The following is a 17,563-nucleotide window of genomic DNA, read 5'->3' as shown; positions in this document are numbered from 1 at the left end:
CAGTTGCTGAGGTGGTCTCTTTGGAGGTAAATAGAATTATAAATTTATCTCTGCAGACCACCACTGTTCTGAGTAGTTAGAAGCAGGCCAAACTCTTACCACTTCTGAAAAAACCCTCACTTGACCCTACTAAAGTAACCAGCTATCGCCCCATTTCTCTTCTCTCAGCTATGGCTAAAGTTTGTGAAAAGGTGGCTTTCCGGCAACTGGAAGCTTCTGTGGAATCATCTGGCCTTCTTCACCCTGCGCATTCGGGGTTAGGTCATCCTACAGTACCGAGACCGCGTTGGTAGAAGTGGCCAAAGCTATTCGGGAGTGCCTGGACGCGGGCGGCAGAGCAGCTTTGGTTTTACTCGATCTCTCTGCCGCCTTCGATACGGTTCCCCATCGGCTACTTCTATCTCGCCTGTCAAATATCGGTATTGTCGGCCGTGCTTGGGATTGGATAAAATCTTTTCTTGAGGATCGGTCCCAGCAGGTATGGATGCCTCCCTTTTCCTCTACGGTGAGGAATGTGTCTACGGGTGTCCCGCAGGGCTCTACCTTGAGCCCTCTGCTTTTTAACATCTACCTAACAACCCTGATTTTTTTGGCAGAGGAGCTGGGTGCTAAAATAATTGCATATGCGGATGACACGCAACTTATCTTTACATGGAAAGATTCCGATTTGTCAACTGTGGCTGCGCAGAACTGTCTTTCGGCAGTTTTTAGGTGGCTGGCTTCCGCCCAGTTGAAATGTAATGAAGATAAGTCTGAGGTTCTTCTGTATGGTCAATTTCCATCTAATTTCAGAGAATCTCTGTAGCCACATGACTTTCCTGGTCCGATCTCGGAGGGTGTCCCTGTGAAAAATCTGGGGCTTTGGTTTGCAGAAGACCTACGGTTTACCCATCAAATCAATAAACTGGTTGGAATGTGTTTCGGCATTCTTAAGTCCCTGAGAAGGTTTCTGCTGTTGCTGCCTCAGCCAGCTAAGGAAACTGTGGTTCGTGCCCTTATCCTTTCGCGCCTTGAACATGCAAATGCTCTGTATCTGGGGATTCCAAGATACTTACTTAATACATTGCAGACTATACAGAATGCTGCTGCTAGACTCCTGTTTAACATCTCAGGTAGACTTAGAGTTAAAAAGCAACTTCGCGATCTGCACTGGCTGCCTGTTTTCCAAAGAGTGCAATTTAAAGCTTTGACTTTGGCGCATAGAGCACTGCATAACGTTGGCCCTCTATATATTCAAAAGCGGTTTGCCTTATATGTCCCGAATAGAGTGCTGCGGTCCGCCTCCCTGCGTTGGCTGTCGATCCCTCGCTTCCACAGGGCTCGTTTAGGTGGCCTGTCTCTCTCAGTTAAAACAGCCATCGCCTCGAACGCTTTGCCTCTGAAGCTTCGAGACATTCAACATCTTAGGATTTTCAAAAAACAATTGAAAGCTTTTCTATTTTCAGATCCGCTCTAATGGCCTTCCCACCGAGTTCTTCTTCAGCTTTCGCGCCAGGACACTCTTGAGTATTAATGCGCGCTATAAGTCTATTATAACATAACATAACATAACAAAGGGGGATAGCAGCAGAAGAGTTTCCGCTGCCACCCAGACCCCCCACGGGCAATCCCATGACGGAAGCGCGCACAAGGCGTGCCAACGTCATCAGGAAGCCCTGGTAGCCATTTGCCTCCAGGGTCCCGACGGAGAAGGTAGGTTTCCTTGCTCATGGGGGTGGGGGTTCCTGCACACACAGAGGCATCGGGGGAGAGGAAAGAGTTTTTCCTCTCCCCTGATATCTCTGTGCAGGGCAATTCTGCTTCACGATCGTGCACAGCGTCACAATCGTGCAGCAGAAATGCCCCCACTAGTCACCAGGGAGTTATTTTATTGTATTGGAGGTGTCCCCTTGGGCAAGGGTCGCTTCCAAAGGGGGCACAATGTGTGTTTATTTGTTCTGCCCTCCCTGGGGGCAGATTGCCCCTTTTTTTTAGGCTTTCTGCCCCCAGGGGTTGGGCAGAAAACCCCATTAGACACTAGGGACTTTTCTAAAATTAAAATGGAATAGACCCCTTGGGCAAGGGTCACTTCCAGGGGGCAGATAGTTTATGTATGTGTATTCTGCTCTCCCTGGGGGCAGATAGGCCCGTTGTTAAAACCCCACTAGATACCAGGGACTTTTTAAAAATTGAAATGGAAGCGACCCCTTGGGCAAGGGTCGCTTCCAGGCGGCAGATATTTTTTGTATGTTTATTCTGTCCACTCTGGAGGCATATCAGCCTGTTTATTTGGCCTTGCAGAAAACCCCACTAGACACCAGGGACTTTTTTTCAATTAAAATGGAAGCGACCCCTTGTGCAAGGGTCGCTTCCAGGGGGCAGATATTTTTTGTATGTTTATTCTGCCCCCTTGGGGCAGATCGACCCTTTTTTTGGTCTTTCTGCCCCCAGAAAACCCGACTAGACACCAGGGACTTTATTTTAATTAAAATGGAAGTGAACTCTTGGGCAAGGGTCGCTTCCAGGGGGCTGATGTATTGTGTATGTTTTTCTGCCCCCCTGGGAGCATCTCGGCCCGTTTTCCTGGCCTTTGTGCCCGGGGGAGGCAAAAAACCCCACTAGGCACCAGGGATTTTTTTTGTGTGTAATGGAAGCGACATGGTTGCTTCCAAGGGGGTATAATTTGGATAATGGTTTTTCTGCCCCTCCTGGGGACAGATCTGCCCCTTTTTTGGCCTTTAGGCCCTAGGCAGGAGGGGGAGGAAGAAAACCCTACTAGGCACCAGGGATTTATTTCTTTTGCAAGAGGGCACATTTCTGTCTGCTGTTTTCTGCCACACCTGGGGGACATATCGGCCTGGCAGACAGCCTCTCCCGATCCCTTGGACAAGATCACCCCCCATTTTTCTCAGCCCTATTTGAAGGCCCATCTGGCAGATTGACCATCTGGGTCGTGACATAGCGTGTTATAATGTTGATTATTTTTATTTTTATTTCTTGTGAATTGCAATTGTAATGTTGTATTTCTTCCTTTTTGTTCTAGTTCAAGGCTTTTGGTCTTTAGACTGTTCCAGGTTGCAGTTTCGTTACTGGTGGTTCTGTTTTTTGTGTAGTTGCATGTGTTTAGTAAGAGATTTTTTTTGTAAAATGTAAATGAGTTTCATTTCCCTGCATGAATGTGTTTTTTGCATATGGTGTAATAATAGCAGTATGTTTGGCTTCTGTTTTTTGAGTGTCAAAATCTTTTTGCATTTGTGCTTAATGTGTATTTTGTTGTCTTGAGAGTAATTAGTTTTGTTTCTTCTTTCTAGTGGGATATCATTGCTTTTTGCTTTGTCTCTGCAGAGTAGGTGCTGTTGAGTGTAGCTATCTTTGGCAAGTGAGCCATTGTCTTTGAGTATATAGATCTTTGTGCTAAAGCCACACTTTGTTAATTACTTATTTTGCAGTGTTTGTTGTAGTTGGACTATGGCTAGCCGCAGGATTACTGCTCAGCCGGTTGTTAGTTTGCTTTTTAAATCTTCCTCTGACCATGGTTCAGAGACTGACCCTGCATCTGAGCCAGAGGAGGCAGTGGGGGCAGTGGAAGATTCTGGCAGTGAGTTTTCAGTCCACAAGGAATCATAGGATGATGAAGCCACTCTTAGTGCAGATGAAGTGCCTGTTTTAGAGGAGGACATTGATGTGCCGATAGTGCAGCAAGAGGCTTCTGGGCTGCAGTCTGGGGCTTCAAGGCCTCCCATTGGAAGTGCTGAACTCTGGGTTGCCCCAAGCATGGTGCAGCCGACATTGCCAGACTTTACTGGTGTTCCAGGGTGTAGAGTGGATACTGCAAACATTTTGCTATACATTTTTTTCAGTTGTTTATGGACGATGTATTTTTGGCAGAGATTGTTGAGTAGACTAATTTGTATGCCGAACAGTTTTTGAGGGACAACAGTGCCAGCCTTAGGCCCCACTCTAGAGCTACCCGGTGGACTCCCACAAATCTAGAAGAGATGAAGAAGTTCTCGGGTTTAACTTTTTTGATGGGCTTGCTAAGGAAGCCATCAATGTCTTCATATTGGTCTACTAGTCCCTGGCAACAGCTATCTTTCCGGCAGTCATGAGTCGTGATAGGTATTTGCTTCTGCTTCGGATGCTGCATTTTGTCGATAATGGTTTAGCGTTGCCACAAGATCACCCTGATTGTGACCGTCTTTTTAAGATTCTGCAAGTCGTTGATCATTTTGTAGACCGATTTTTTGAGATCTATGCTCCAGGGAAAGAAATAGCAGTGGTCCTGTTAAAGGGCCGCTTGGTTTTTAGGCAATACATTCCTAGCAAGAGGGCACGCTATGGAATTAAGATGTATATGCTGTGTGACAGTAGGACTGGATATGTCTCTAATTTCAGGGTGTACACAGGTAGGGATTCCAGGATTGACTTCCCTAGTTGTCCATCCACTTTTGTAGTGACTGAGGAAATTGTGTGGGAACTTGTTGGAGGACTGTTTAACAAAGGTCACCATTTATATGTAGATAACTTTTACACTGGTGTGCAGTTGTTCAGGGAATTGGCCAAAGTGGACACTGTACCTTGTGGCACAATCCACTCTAACTGTAAAGGTTTACCAAAAGAACTTGTTTGTCAAAATCTTGTGCAGGGACAGTGCAGTGCGTTGCGTAGTGAGGAACTTCTAGCTGTGAAGTTTTCAGACTGGAGAGATGTGTACATGCTCATTACCATCCATGATAAAAGCACTTCACCTGTGCGCATTTTAGACTATAATAGGCACATGGGTGGTGTTGATAGAGTAGGTCAGAGGTTGGAACCTTACACTGCTCTTCGTATCTTTTCCACTTGGCAACTTTAATGCTTTTGTTGTATTTAAGGATTGTGGTCCTGAGTCAAAGATGACTTTTGCTAAGTTTCAGGAGTCTGTAATAGGCAGCCTTGTTGTAGTGGAACAGGCAAGTGTTCCTAGAGTTGGAGGATGTGGCTAGATTGAAAGATCGCCACTTTCCTGATCATATTCCTCTCACACCCTCAAAAGACTTTCCCAGTAGGAGATGTAGAGTCTGTTGGCGAAGAGGTATGCAGAAGGAGACTCGTATGTACTGCCCCGAGTGTCCTTCTAACCTTGTGCTGTGTGTGCCTGCTTGCTTTAGAATGTACCACAAGCAAAATAATTTTTGGGAGCATCCATGAGTGGTAAAGTGAACTGCCTGGTTTGTTTTGTTTTATATTTTTTTGTCAGTTTCAAGATTGGCATTTGTGAAATGTATTTAGTTTCAGATTTGGTGTCAGTAGATTTGTATCTATTCGCAATTTGCTTGTGTTTTCTTTTTTGTATAAAAAAACGCTAAATTTGATGGTGGTGTGTGTAGGCTGGCACTTGGCATGTGGTGTGCATGGACTGGTGCTTGGCTGGCGGTGTGCATGGACTGGCCCTTGGCTGGCGGTGTGCGTGTACTGGTGCTTGGCTGTTGGTGTGGGTGGCCTGGTGCTTGGCTGGTGGTGTGCATGGGCTGGCGCTTGACTGGTGGTATGAATGGACTGGCGCTTGGCTGGCAGTGTGCGTAGGCTGAGGCTTGGCTGGCGGTGTGCATCGGCTGGGGCTTGGCTGTTGGTGTGAATGGACTGGTGCTTGGCTGGCGGTGTGCGTGGACTGGTGCTTGGCTGGGGAGTGTGTGGACTGGCGCTTGGCTGGTGGTGTGCATGGGATGGCGCTTGGCTGGTGGTGTGAATGGACTGGGACTTGGCTGGAAGTGGGAGTTGGCTGATGCTTGGCTGGGGTTGTGCGTGGGCTGGGGCTTGGCTGGTGATGTGAATGGACTGGCGCTTGGCTGGTGGTGTGCGTGAACTGGTGCTCGGCTGGCGGTGTGTGAGTAGTGAATTGCAACTGGTCACAACACACACTGGTAGCCAAACGCCAGTCCACGCAATCCGTCAGCTGGTGTGGTTGCTGTGTCAGGCATGTGGGCGTGTGAAAGTGATGGGCCCTTTAATGGCGCTGTCTGCTGTCTGCTGATGTGAGTGTTATAATGTGATGGGCCCACAGCTGGCGGTGTGAATGATTTTGTATGTGTCACACGTATGAAAGGTGTATGAATGGCCTGTAAAGAGGTTGGTGCCTTGTTGTGGCTTTACAGCTCACGAGCTGTGAGTCAATGTTTCAGTTTCTCGCCCTTTCATTTATTAACAGTGCATTTCATTTTTGTGAAATCTCTTCTTAATACACTTGTAGATACTGAACCATCACTCACCCTCGTGCCAAATCCAAACAGTATGTGTGTGTGCTGGACGAATAGATGGTTGTGCGGTAATATTTGTCTTTTTTGTCTCTCTTCCAAGGTGTACATTCCATCTAAGAAAAACCTACCAACTGTAGATATTGTCATAAACTAAACACCCATGGGAGTACATGGCGATGTCTCTCTTGTGGATCTCAGCAAGTTATCTTACCCACAATGTCCTGCAAGCCTCAAAATATGGCTGTCACATTTTCCTTGCATTACTGTGATAAAATGTACACGCTTCAGAAAGAAACACATTTCCTACCACTCAAGTCTCCCAATAGAAATGGTATCTCACTTGTGTGGGTGGCCAAGTACCTGTGACAGGGATGGGCCCAAAGTGTATTGTGGAGACACCTATTTTGAAAGGACCTGGTTTTGCAAGAAGGGACTCACTTGAGTTTTTGGCCCCGGGTTCAGAGGCCATCTTGAGAAACCTACCAAACCTACACATTTCTAAAAACGAGACACCCGGGGGAGTCCAGAAAGGTATGGCTTGCGTGGGTCCCCCAACATTTGCCTACCCAGAATCCCCTGCAAACCTCAAATTTAGCTGAAAAAAACACATTTTTCTCACATTTCTGTGCGGGAAAGTTCTGGAATCTGCATAGATCCACGAATTTCCTTCCACCCAACATTCCCCCAGGTCTCTTAACAAAAATGGTACTTCACTCATGTGGACGGTCCAAGTACCCGGGATAGGCAAGGGTCCCAAACCTATTGAGGAGGCATCAAAATGACCTATCACCAAACAACCTGGTTTTGCAAGGGGGGTCACCTGAGTTTTTGGCCCCGGGCTCGGCCGCCATCTTGGGAAACCTACCAAACTCACACATTTCTGAAAACTAGACACCCCAAGGAGTCTAGCGAGGTATGGCTTGCGTGGGTCCCCCAACATTTTCCTACCCAGAATCCCCAGCAAACCTCAAATTTAGCTGAACAAATCACTTTTTTCTCAAATTTCTGTGTGCGAAAGTTCTGGATTCTGTGTAGATCAACAACTTTCCTACCACCCAACGTTCCCCCAGGTCTCCAGATAAACATGGTACCTCACTTGCATGGGTGGGTCAAGTACCCGCAACAGGCAAGGGCCCAAAACCTATTGAGGCGACACCAAAATTACCTATCACTAAACAACCTGGTTTTGCAAGGGGGATCCCATGTGTTTTTAGCCCGGGCTCGGCAGCCATCTAGGGAACCCTACCAAACCCACACTCTTCTGAAAACTAGACACCTGGGGCAGTCCAGCAAGGTATGGCTTGCATAGGTCCCCCAACATTTCCTACCCGGAATCCCCTGCAAACCTCAAATTGTGTTGAAAAAATCTAATTTTTCACACATGTCTGTGTTGGAACGTTGTAGGATCACCGGGCAGACACAAATTTCCTACTACCCAGCATTCCCGCAGGTCTCCCAATAAAAATGATACCTAACTTGTGTGGGTAGGCATAGTGGTTGCAACAGGAAATGGCCCAAATCGTACTGTGGAGACTTTAAAATTACCTAGAACAAAACTACCTGGTTTTGTGGGGGCACCTTGTTTTTTGACCCCAGGATCATCGCCATCTAAGGAAACCTACCAAACCCACACAATTCTGAAAACTAGACACCCTGGGGAGTCCAATGAGGTATGGCTTCCATGGATCCCCCAACATTTTCCTACCCAGAATTCCCTGCAAACCGCAAATTTAGCAGAAAAAATAACCTTTTTCATACATTTTTGCATGGGATCACCGTGCCGGCACAAATGTCCTACCACCCAGCGTTCCCCTTGTTCTCCCGAGTAAAAGGATACCTCACTTGTGTGGGTGGGCCAAAGGCCTGTGACTGGGAAGAGCCCAAAACATAGGGATTAAGAGTAAGCCACCTAAAATTCTAAGCACTCCATTTTTTTTAAAAATAGAATTTTAGCCAATTCTGCCTTGGGCATGCACACAAGTGAGGTATCATTTTACTCAGGAGAACAAGAGGAACGCTGGGTGGTAGGACATTTGTGACGGCACATGATCCTATGCAAAAATGTATGAAAAAAGTATTTTTTTTAGCTAAATTTTAGGTTTGCAGTGGATTGTGGTAGGAAAATGTATGTATGTATGTATAAAATATTTATAGAGCCCACTGCAACCCTACGGGCATCCTGGCGCTAAAGACATCATGAAGGGGAAAGTAATGAGGGAGGAGGATCCATGCAAGTCATACCTCATTGGACTCCCAAGGGTGTCTAGTTTTCAGAAATGTGTAGGTTTGGTAGGTTTCCCTAGATGGTGGTGGGCCTGGGGCCAAAAAACCAGGTGCCCTCCCCAAAATCCGGTAGTTTTGTTATAGGAAATTTTGAAGTCTCCACAGTACGATTTTGCCCATTTCCTGTTGCAGCCACTATGCCTACCCACACAAGTGAGGTACCATGTTTATCAGGAGACCTGGGGGAATGTTGGGTGGTAGAAAATTTGTGTCTGCCCGGTGATCCTACAACTTTCTCACACAGAAATGTGTGAAAAATTAGATGTTTTCAACAAAACTTGAGGTTTGCAGGGGAATCTGACAAGAGAAATGTTGGGGGACCCATGCAAGCCATAACTTGCTGGACTCCCCGGGTGTCTAGTTTTCATAAATGTGTGGGTTTGGCTGGTTTCCTTAGATGGCCGCCGAGCCCGAGGCTAAAAACTCATGGGACCCCCTTGTAAAACCAATTTGTTTTGTGATAGGAAATTTTGGTGTTGCCTCAATAGGTTTTGGGCCCTTGCCTGTCGTGGGTACTTGACCCACCCACACAAGTGAGGTACCATTTTTCTCGGAAGACTTTTGGGAATGCGGGGTGGGTGGAATTTTGTAGATCCACACAGGTTTCAGAACTTTCCACCACAGAAATGTGAGAAAGATGTGTTTTTTATTTTTACATATTGTGAGGTTTGCAAGGGATTCCGGGTAACAGAACCTGGTGAGAGCCAGACAAGTCATCCCATCCTGGATTCCCCTGGGTGTCTAATTTTACAAAAATATATAGATTTGCTAGGTTTCCCTATGTGCCTGCAGAGCTAGGGTACAAAATCTACAGCTAGGCACTTTGCAAAAAAAGGGTCCATTTTCACTGTGAAAATGTGGTGTGTCCATGTTGCGTTTTGGGCCGTTTCCTGTCGCGGGCACTAGGCCTACCCACACAAGTGAGGTACCATTTTTCCTGGAAGACTTTGGGAAATGCGGGGTGAGTGGAATTTTGTGGGTCCGCGCAGATTCCAGAACTTTCCACCACAGAAATGTGAGGAAAATTTGTTTTTTTGGATACATTTTGAGGTTTGAAAGGGATCCTGGGTAACAGAACCTGGTGAGAGCCAGACAAGTCACCCCATCCTGGATTCCCCTGGGTGACTAGTTTTCAAAAATATATAGGTGTGCTAGGTCTCCCTAGCTGCCGGTAGAGCTAGGGTTCAAAATCTACAGCTAGACACTTTATAAAAAAAGGGTCTGTTTTCACTGTGAAAATGTGGTGTGTCCACGTTGTGTTTTGGGCTGTTTCCTTTCGCGGGCACTAGGTCTACCCTCACAAGTGAGGTACCATTTTCTTCGAAAGACTTAGGGTAAAACAGAATTGTAGAGCAACTGTTATTACCTATTGACTTTCGATGCATTTCTGCCTTCCAAATAAAAGACAATGTGTAAAAAAGAAGTCACTTTGAAAAATGTCCTATAATTCTCATGCTAGGATGGGTACTCACAATTTCGGAAATGTGCAAATATCTACTGTTTCTAAACTCTGTATTTTGTTCCAATTTCAGAAATACATAGGTGTCTTTCATACCGATTTTTCATGTATATATTTTCCCAAACTAATTGCTATATACCCAGTACATAATAAAAAACCATTGCAAGACGCTGCTCAGTTATTGGCTCTGGGTTCTCAGGTTCTTGGTGAACCTACAAGTCCTATATATCCCCACAACCAGAAATGTCCAGCGGATGTAATGGTATATAGCTTTCAAACAGCTGTCATAATTAGAAGAAGTTACAGGTGAAAACGTTGGCGCAAATGGCTGTTTTTTCAACTGATTTTCAATTTTTCCAATATTCAACTGTTATAGTTTCTATAAAGAAACCTTGAAGGATCTACACAAATGACCCCTTGCTGAATTCAAACTTTTGTCTACTTTTCTAAAATGTTTAGTTTTCCAGGATCCATTATTGCTTTCATACCCATTTCTACCATTAACTGGAAGAAGGTTGAAAGAGCAAGAAATAGCAAAAATTGGCTATATGCCAGTAAAAGGCCAAAACTGTGTAAAAAATGATGGTTTTCTGACAAAAGTCTGTCAGTCCCTAAAAGCTGGGAAAATGGTGATTTCAGCCCCACAAATCTTTTATTGATACCATTTGCAGGGGAAAGACAAAACGCTTTCATTTGCAGAATGTTTTTCCCATTTTTCCCCCCAAAAACTAAATTTAGCTGTATTTTGGCTTATTTCAGGATTCCCTCCAGGGGAATCCACAAACCCTGGGTACATTTAGAATGCCCATGATGTTGGAAGAAAAGGACGCAAATTTTGTGTGGATACTTTATGTGGTCAAAAGGTTACAGGGGCCTAAGCGCGAACTACCCCAAATAGCCAAAAAAAGGCTTAGCACGGGGTGGGGGGGAAAGGCCTAGAAGCGAAGGGGTTAACAACTATATTTTTGCAAACAGTATTGAACACTTCTGTAACTTTAAAATCGATATTACTTACCTTAAGCCGATATTCTTAACCATGATATCCTTGCTGTCGATATTTCTGAACCATGATATTTATTACTCGATATTTGTGCAACTCGATTATTTTGACACGATATTCTATCTGCACACCAGTCTACTTGTCATTTACCCATATTGTCAATGCGTTTCACTGCCTTAGGACAGGCCCCTCACTACCAGAAGTCTTTTGTAACTGTACCATGAGTAGAGCTCAATAAGTGCTGGCATATTACACTATTGACACATGTACTGTGCAGATAGTTGGTGAGTACAGCAGTGAAGTCCATCACTACATCATCATGTGTGTCACATGAATCAACCAGACAGTATGTACAATGGTATGCTGATGTCATTCCTGTGACAGTGCTACAAATGGCAAAATGGGTGTACTTTGTTAGTGGGACATTGATCAAACACTCAATCAGACGTAGTACTATTTTACATTGAGTTGACCACATTACGACTAATTTCAAGATTGTTAGCACACAGTTTAACTCATGGCAGCCTTTCCATGGTGACCCATGTTTTGAAATGCATTGCATTTAGTGGTGTTAGTTATGTTTTGAACAGCATGGATTGAGTCACATGTCTGGGGTGTGAAAGTGTCTGTACTGTCATACGCATGTACTTTAGCTGTCATGTTCTCCCAATGGTGTGTTGTGGAACATCTAGACTACATTCACGATGCATGTGTTATGGCCCTGGGCTATGTGATGTAAGTAGGCTGGCTTGGTCAGTTGAGGAGGAGAACAATGAGAGAGCTAGGGAGGCAAGGGTGCGTCCGTATCCCCTGTAGTATAAATGAGATTAATCAAAAATGGACGGACCCAATGGTGTGATGATGGTGAACACCATCCAGGAGCCGGGAGACCACAGTAGGTGCCAAGCGGGTGCTGCTCTCTGACCAAAATCTGTGTCAGGAGGAGCGCACTCCTCCCCTTCCTGATCAGCGATCAATACTCAGCCATAGTGTTTTTCGCTGCGGTGTCTGCCAAGGAGCTGATATCGCTTCCACACACCTTAGAGAGTGTGTAGGTAAATTACCCCTTTTTATTTTTTCACCATTCACGTGGCCCTGTTTTGCCACTCACTGCACTTCCTGGTCCTGAAGAAAGCCCCGCACATTCTATGGTGGGCTGAAACATGTAGACCAAACATAGCCAACTACGAAATTAAATTCCTTTCATAGTTGCTCCACATAATTTTTAATTTTAATATATCCTGAGCCGCCATCAATAAATTTCCCCCGGCAAGGATTCTCAGAGATATTTTTAACTTTTCACAACATCACATCATCACACCACACCAGCTCCGCTGTAGTCAGGCGTTGCAGCACAACCGGGAGGCGCTCGGCCACCCGGTTGGGGCCCCTATGATGAAGCATGACACCAACTAGGTTGGTGTGTGAGGGGCCTTTTACTCACCTAGTGGGTTCCCAAGCACTGCTTGCCAGTGATCGTACCAACACCATTGGGTCCGTCCATTTTTGGTCAGTAGAGGACCTGGCCTGAGTTGGGTGTAGTCATCAGATGACTACTGTATTGTGGTATCATGTCAGTGTGTATGTTCATCATGGTATTCTACACATTGTGGTGCTCGCAATTTATTTATGGTCATGCTAGGTGTCTACAACTGCTTGATCAGCTAGAGTAATGACCCTAGTCTTGCATGTCCACTCAGTCTCTTCGTCTATTGCATCCATACAGATCAATGCACATCAGGAGCAGTGAGTGCGGAAAGCTATCGCCTGGAAAGTTTGGTCCCTGGGGATCTATCCCCGGCGCAGCATCCACTGCAGGAAGAGGTGGGGGGTACTGAGGCGCTGGACCAGGAAGATCTTGCGGGTGCAGCTGGGGATGTCCTCCCCAAGTGGAAGGGGTGCACGCTGGACACTGACTCCACTAATGGCCTGCACACTGGCATTTGCCTACCTAGAGCTTAATGAGCAGTTGAGGGGCCAACAGAAGCTAGGAGGGGGTGAGTATTGTGCAGCCTAATCTGAATCAGGCCTCACCATCTATTAATTGTTACAGGCAACAGCGACCACATCAACATGGTGGTTGACTAACGGCAAACACAATTGAAGAGTCATTGCATGTGTAGGGCTTGTTGGCATGTGTAACATATCCATGTTGTACCATTATATGTGCAAATGTTTGCCACAATACCTATGGATCTTCATAGTTTGAAGTCTGTGTCCATCCCAATTGTATGTGTTGCCCAATGTGTCAAGGAGTTTTGTGAATGGTGATGTGCATACCTGTCCACCTTCAGTGCCAGGACACCTAGCTTGAGTAGCTGTGCACTATATCAAATCTGCCTCACTGATTCACTCATTCATACATGGCATGTGTAATCACAGACAGGGGTGTGTGTGTCAACCATACCCAAATGCATTGTTCATTTGAATATATTGTTTCCAAATGATGAGGCTATGACCTACATGGTCAGACTACTTACAGTACTGTCTCACAATGTGATGCTCCATGCCATAAAAGTGTGAGTATAGATTTAGGGGACATACACATGTGGAATAGTGGAGATTCATTAAGTGGCTACTGACATGCAGCAGGTAGTGTGATGCGGACACTTTGGAATGATATGTGAGTACACACAATTATACATTGGTATATGTGTTTGTTAGATAAATTGAGATGCTGTGATGTCCCTTCCCTATTATCTACAAGTTTAACCTTCTCTTCATGGACAGGAAATTCCCTGAGTCACATAAACTTTACCTTTTGTACTGGCTTCACAGTATGCTATGGGGTTTTAGGACTGGTGAGTACACCAATCAGGAGTGGGCATGTCCCTAGGTCTAGGTAGTCTCATACCATATGGATATATATGAGGACATCTCACTCAACTTTCAGTCACATTGTCTCCATTCTAAATTGGTGTGAGACATGTGACACATAGCAAAGGTACGCAGTTTTACCTTTGCAGAGAGTATTGTGACGGAGGACAAAAGAAGCTTCATTGGGGTCATGTGAACAGTGTGAATTGGGCACTTCAATGACACATCTTTCTTGGTACTACACATATAGCAGAAGCATAGCTGTATAAGGTGTCCATCAGTTTATCATGAGGTGGGTTTAGGAACATGACTAGTTGCTGTAGCAGGGCCTTGTGTGGAATGGTTTGGGAAGCATTATTTATGGCCATGCTAGTTGATGTCACCTTGTCTGTGTTGTATGTCATAAGAGTATAAGTGTACTGGGTGATGTTATATACTGCAACATACATAATGATGGAGTGGAGACAAGCTAACTCATGCAAGTGTGTAAGACTGTGGTCGAAACATCATCACTGTGCAACTGTTGAGAAAATATCTATGCTTGTGTAGGGTTTTTAGAATTGACAGGAAGAATGGTGCTCAGGCTAGTTCACGTTGTGTCTATTGTGATCTGAGCGTGCACGGTGCTGCCAGGTCGGGGGGAATACCCTGTAACCCCCATGATAGTGTGAATAAAATTCACACAACAAATGAAAGCAACCAGTCAACACGTGTTTCGTCACACAAGGGTTGTAAATCGTGACTCTTCAGGGCAGGGGGCCGGTGTTAATTCCAACCCGGCGAGGGTAGTGCGAAGAGGACCAAGTCTGTGGGTGTCCACAGCGGAGTAATGAGGAGGAGGGGGAGTGACAACAAACAAGGGCGGGTTGGCCACAAGTTATCTGCAGTCCTCAAATAGGTGTATGGGGTCTGGCGATAATCGGAGCAGTGGCGAGTAGTTCACGGATAAAAGCCGTAGGGAGTACGGTCAAGTCAAGAAAGTGTCTCCGAGGGAGAAGGCGGGTGCGCCTAGTCAGCGAGGCAAACTAAGAGGTGCTGGAGTGCGGGAGGGAGACACTGGTTGCTGCAGTTATCCGGATAACCGCACGCAACCAGTGTCTCCCTCCAGCACTTTCTTGACTTGATTATCGCCAGACTCCATACACCTATTTGAGGACTGCAGATAACTTGTGGCCAACCCGCCCTTGTTTGCTGTCACTCCCCCTCCTCCTCATTACTCCGCCGTGGACCCCCACACACTTGGTCCTCTTCCCACTACCCTCGCCGGGTTGGAATTAACAACGGCTCCCTGCCCTGAAGAGTCACGGGTTACAACCCTTGTGTGACGAAACACGTGTCGGCTGGTTGCTTTTTCTGTGTTGCGGAATTAAAACTTGTGAACAACATTCTGGTGTAGACCATTAACATTCCTACTTAAACAAGACCTTTTATACAAAGTCATACCTTCATCACATGTGCCCAGGACCTTGCTTTTTCTGTTGACAAACTATGTTGCATTCATGCATGTGCTAATGCCAATGTTGTCGAAAATTTAGCCATCATAGTAGGAGGTGTGCTACGTGCAAATTTGTAGTGTTATTTGTAATGAGCTGTTCCTCCTGTGTGTCTACGCAGTTGGAATTGTCCAAACTTATATGTCATTTCAGCATCTAACCAGGGGAGCGGGAGACAGGGCCCAGGTTGCTGGGTAAGCAGCTGGCCAAAGTGGGTCTGATCGGTACACTGATACGGATGGACCCAGTGGCCAAGAATGCAAGAGTAGTGCCACAGAGGAACCAGTGGCCAGTTCTTGGTGGTAGCAGACCCAGCCATCCTGGTGCTATGCAATCATTACCGACCACTTCTGTTCCATCTGCGCCCTCCCTGCTGCTTCCCACCCAGTTGTCCAGGCCCGCTCTCCTAAAAGAGCTGTCTCTTCAGTTCCAGGCACCTCCGCCCCTACCCCTGTGCCTCCAGCTGCCCTGAGTGATAAGGCTATTGACCTCCTGAGACAGATCTCTTTTGGGCAGACTGCACTGCTCAATGCCATCCAAGGTCTTGCCAGCCAACGGTCTCAAATGGTTGTCTACCAGGAAGACATTGACAGTGGTATGTCTGCCCTACAGAGATTGTTTCAGGCTCTGGCCTCCTCACTGACAGTAGCCTTACACCCACCCCAGCCTTCCGCCCTATATCCTTACTCTACCCTAGCTCCACCCAAAAACCCTATTCCCCTGCCTGTCCCAAGCACACACATACCTGTGCAAGCACCCACTCAAACAGACCTAGGCAGCACACACAGACACACATGCACCCACACATCCATCAAAACCCATCATCATCATCATACATACAACAGACACACCCACAGACCCCTCCACCCCATCCCCTGCACAACCACTACATACTCACACTATGCCCAGATACCCACACTCACCTACACAACACAGACGTGAACCAACAACAGAGCCACATACACCAGACACATCCATTCCCTCTGCCTCCCAAACTGAAACCACTCATGATTACCCCAGACCCTCCCTCTACCTATGACCACTACTTAATTTGCCTCGGACTTTGACCTATTGGATAACTCCTTCCCCCAATCCCACCCCCATTTCTATACCTAAACCCATTTCCATACCCATGCCCATCCCTTCCACCTCTAGAACCACCCCTACCAAATCCCAAACCAAAAGGAAGAGGAAACCCTAGACATCTCCCAAACCCCAAATAAACTCCTTCCAGGACAAAGTCCACCCCTCCCAAGCCCATGACCTCCACTCTCAATTGAGATTGTCGCAGTGTCTGGCAAGCCCACTAGATGTCCCTTCCTTGGGATGTTTCTCTGGCAATGTTTTGTAGGCAGGTTCGGTGGTAAACGTATTGGTCACCTGCCCCCACTAGCATTCATGTGGATTAGCCAATGACCCGACAAATCTTTTTAAAAAGTTGTGTATTGATCTGAATAAAGCAGATCCTTTTGTTAGACAACCCATGAGTCCTGGCACTTTTTCTGTTATCATAGAGAAGTTACTATGTACTTTGTAATGTGTGACTTTAGTTTCGGCTCTTACATTCAGTTTGCTGGGTAATTATCAGAGGTTTATAAATCCTGTAATTATCACAGGTGATGTTATGGCCCAGGAGAAGGCTTACTGTTCTATGGATTGATATGTTTGATGACATGGAATTAAGTGGAATGTCATATGGTGGGTATTTCTACTTCTCTTGGACAATGTTTCCCTCATTTGTCTTGAAGATCTCACAATGATGTAGGTTGGATATGTGTTTGATGTGTTGAAGTAACAAACGTGATTCACCATACATGGAGAAAATTATGTAGGCCTAATGTTGTATGATTTGTAATGGGCATATGTCCACATATGTGTGTTGGACTGTCACCTAAATCATCCTGTGTCACACCATCAGTTCCTGCAGTGCTTGCTTAGCTGAGTTGCACAATCATATTTCCCTGATTTGCATGGCTGTTGGTTATGATAATGGTGGCCCCTGATATACTTTAGTCCACTGTTACTGTGCACATAGGAATTTGGAGTCAGGAACCCACATAATGCAGTGAGTGCTATCATGTATAGGTATTTTATATTCAGACAGAATTTCTTTATAACATCTCGGTCTTCCATGGTTTGAAGGTCAGGAAATGGCAGGTACGCTGGAGCCTATCGTCTTCTTACTGTCCCAGATTTTCTGTATGTGTGGTGTTCATACATTTGGACAAGGCCCACTTTGTCTGCAGTAACATCTATGAGGAGAAAGCCAAATTAATCATGTTAACAAACAGTACTG

The sequence above is a fragment of the Triturus cristatus genome, chromosome 2_2, assembly GCF_964204655.1.
Source record: "Triturus cristatus chromosome 2_2, aTriCri1.1, whole genome shotgun sequence".
Lineage (NCBI taxonomy): Eukaryota > Metazoa > Chordata > Amphibia > Caudata > Salamandridae > Triturus > Triturus cristatus.
Note: the sequence above shows the minus strand (reverse complement) of the source record.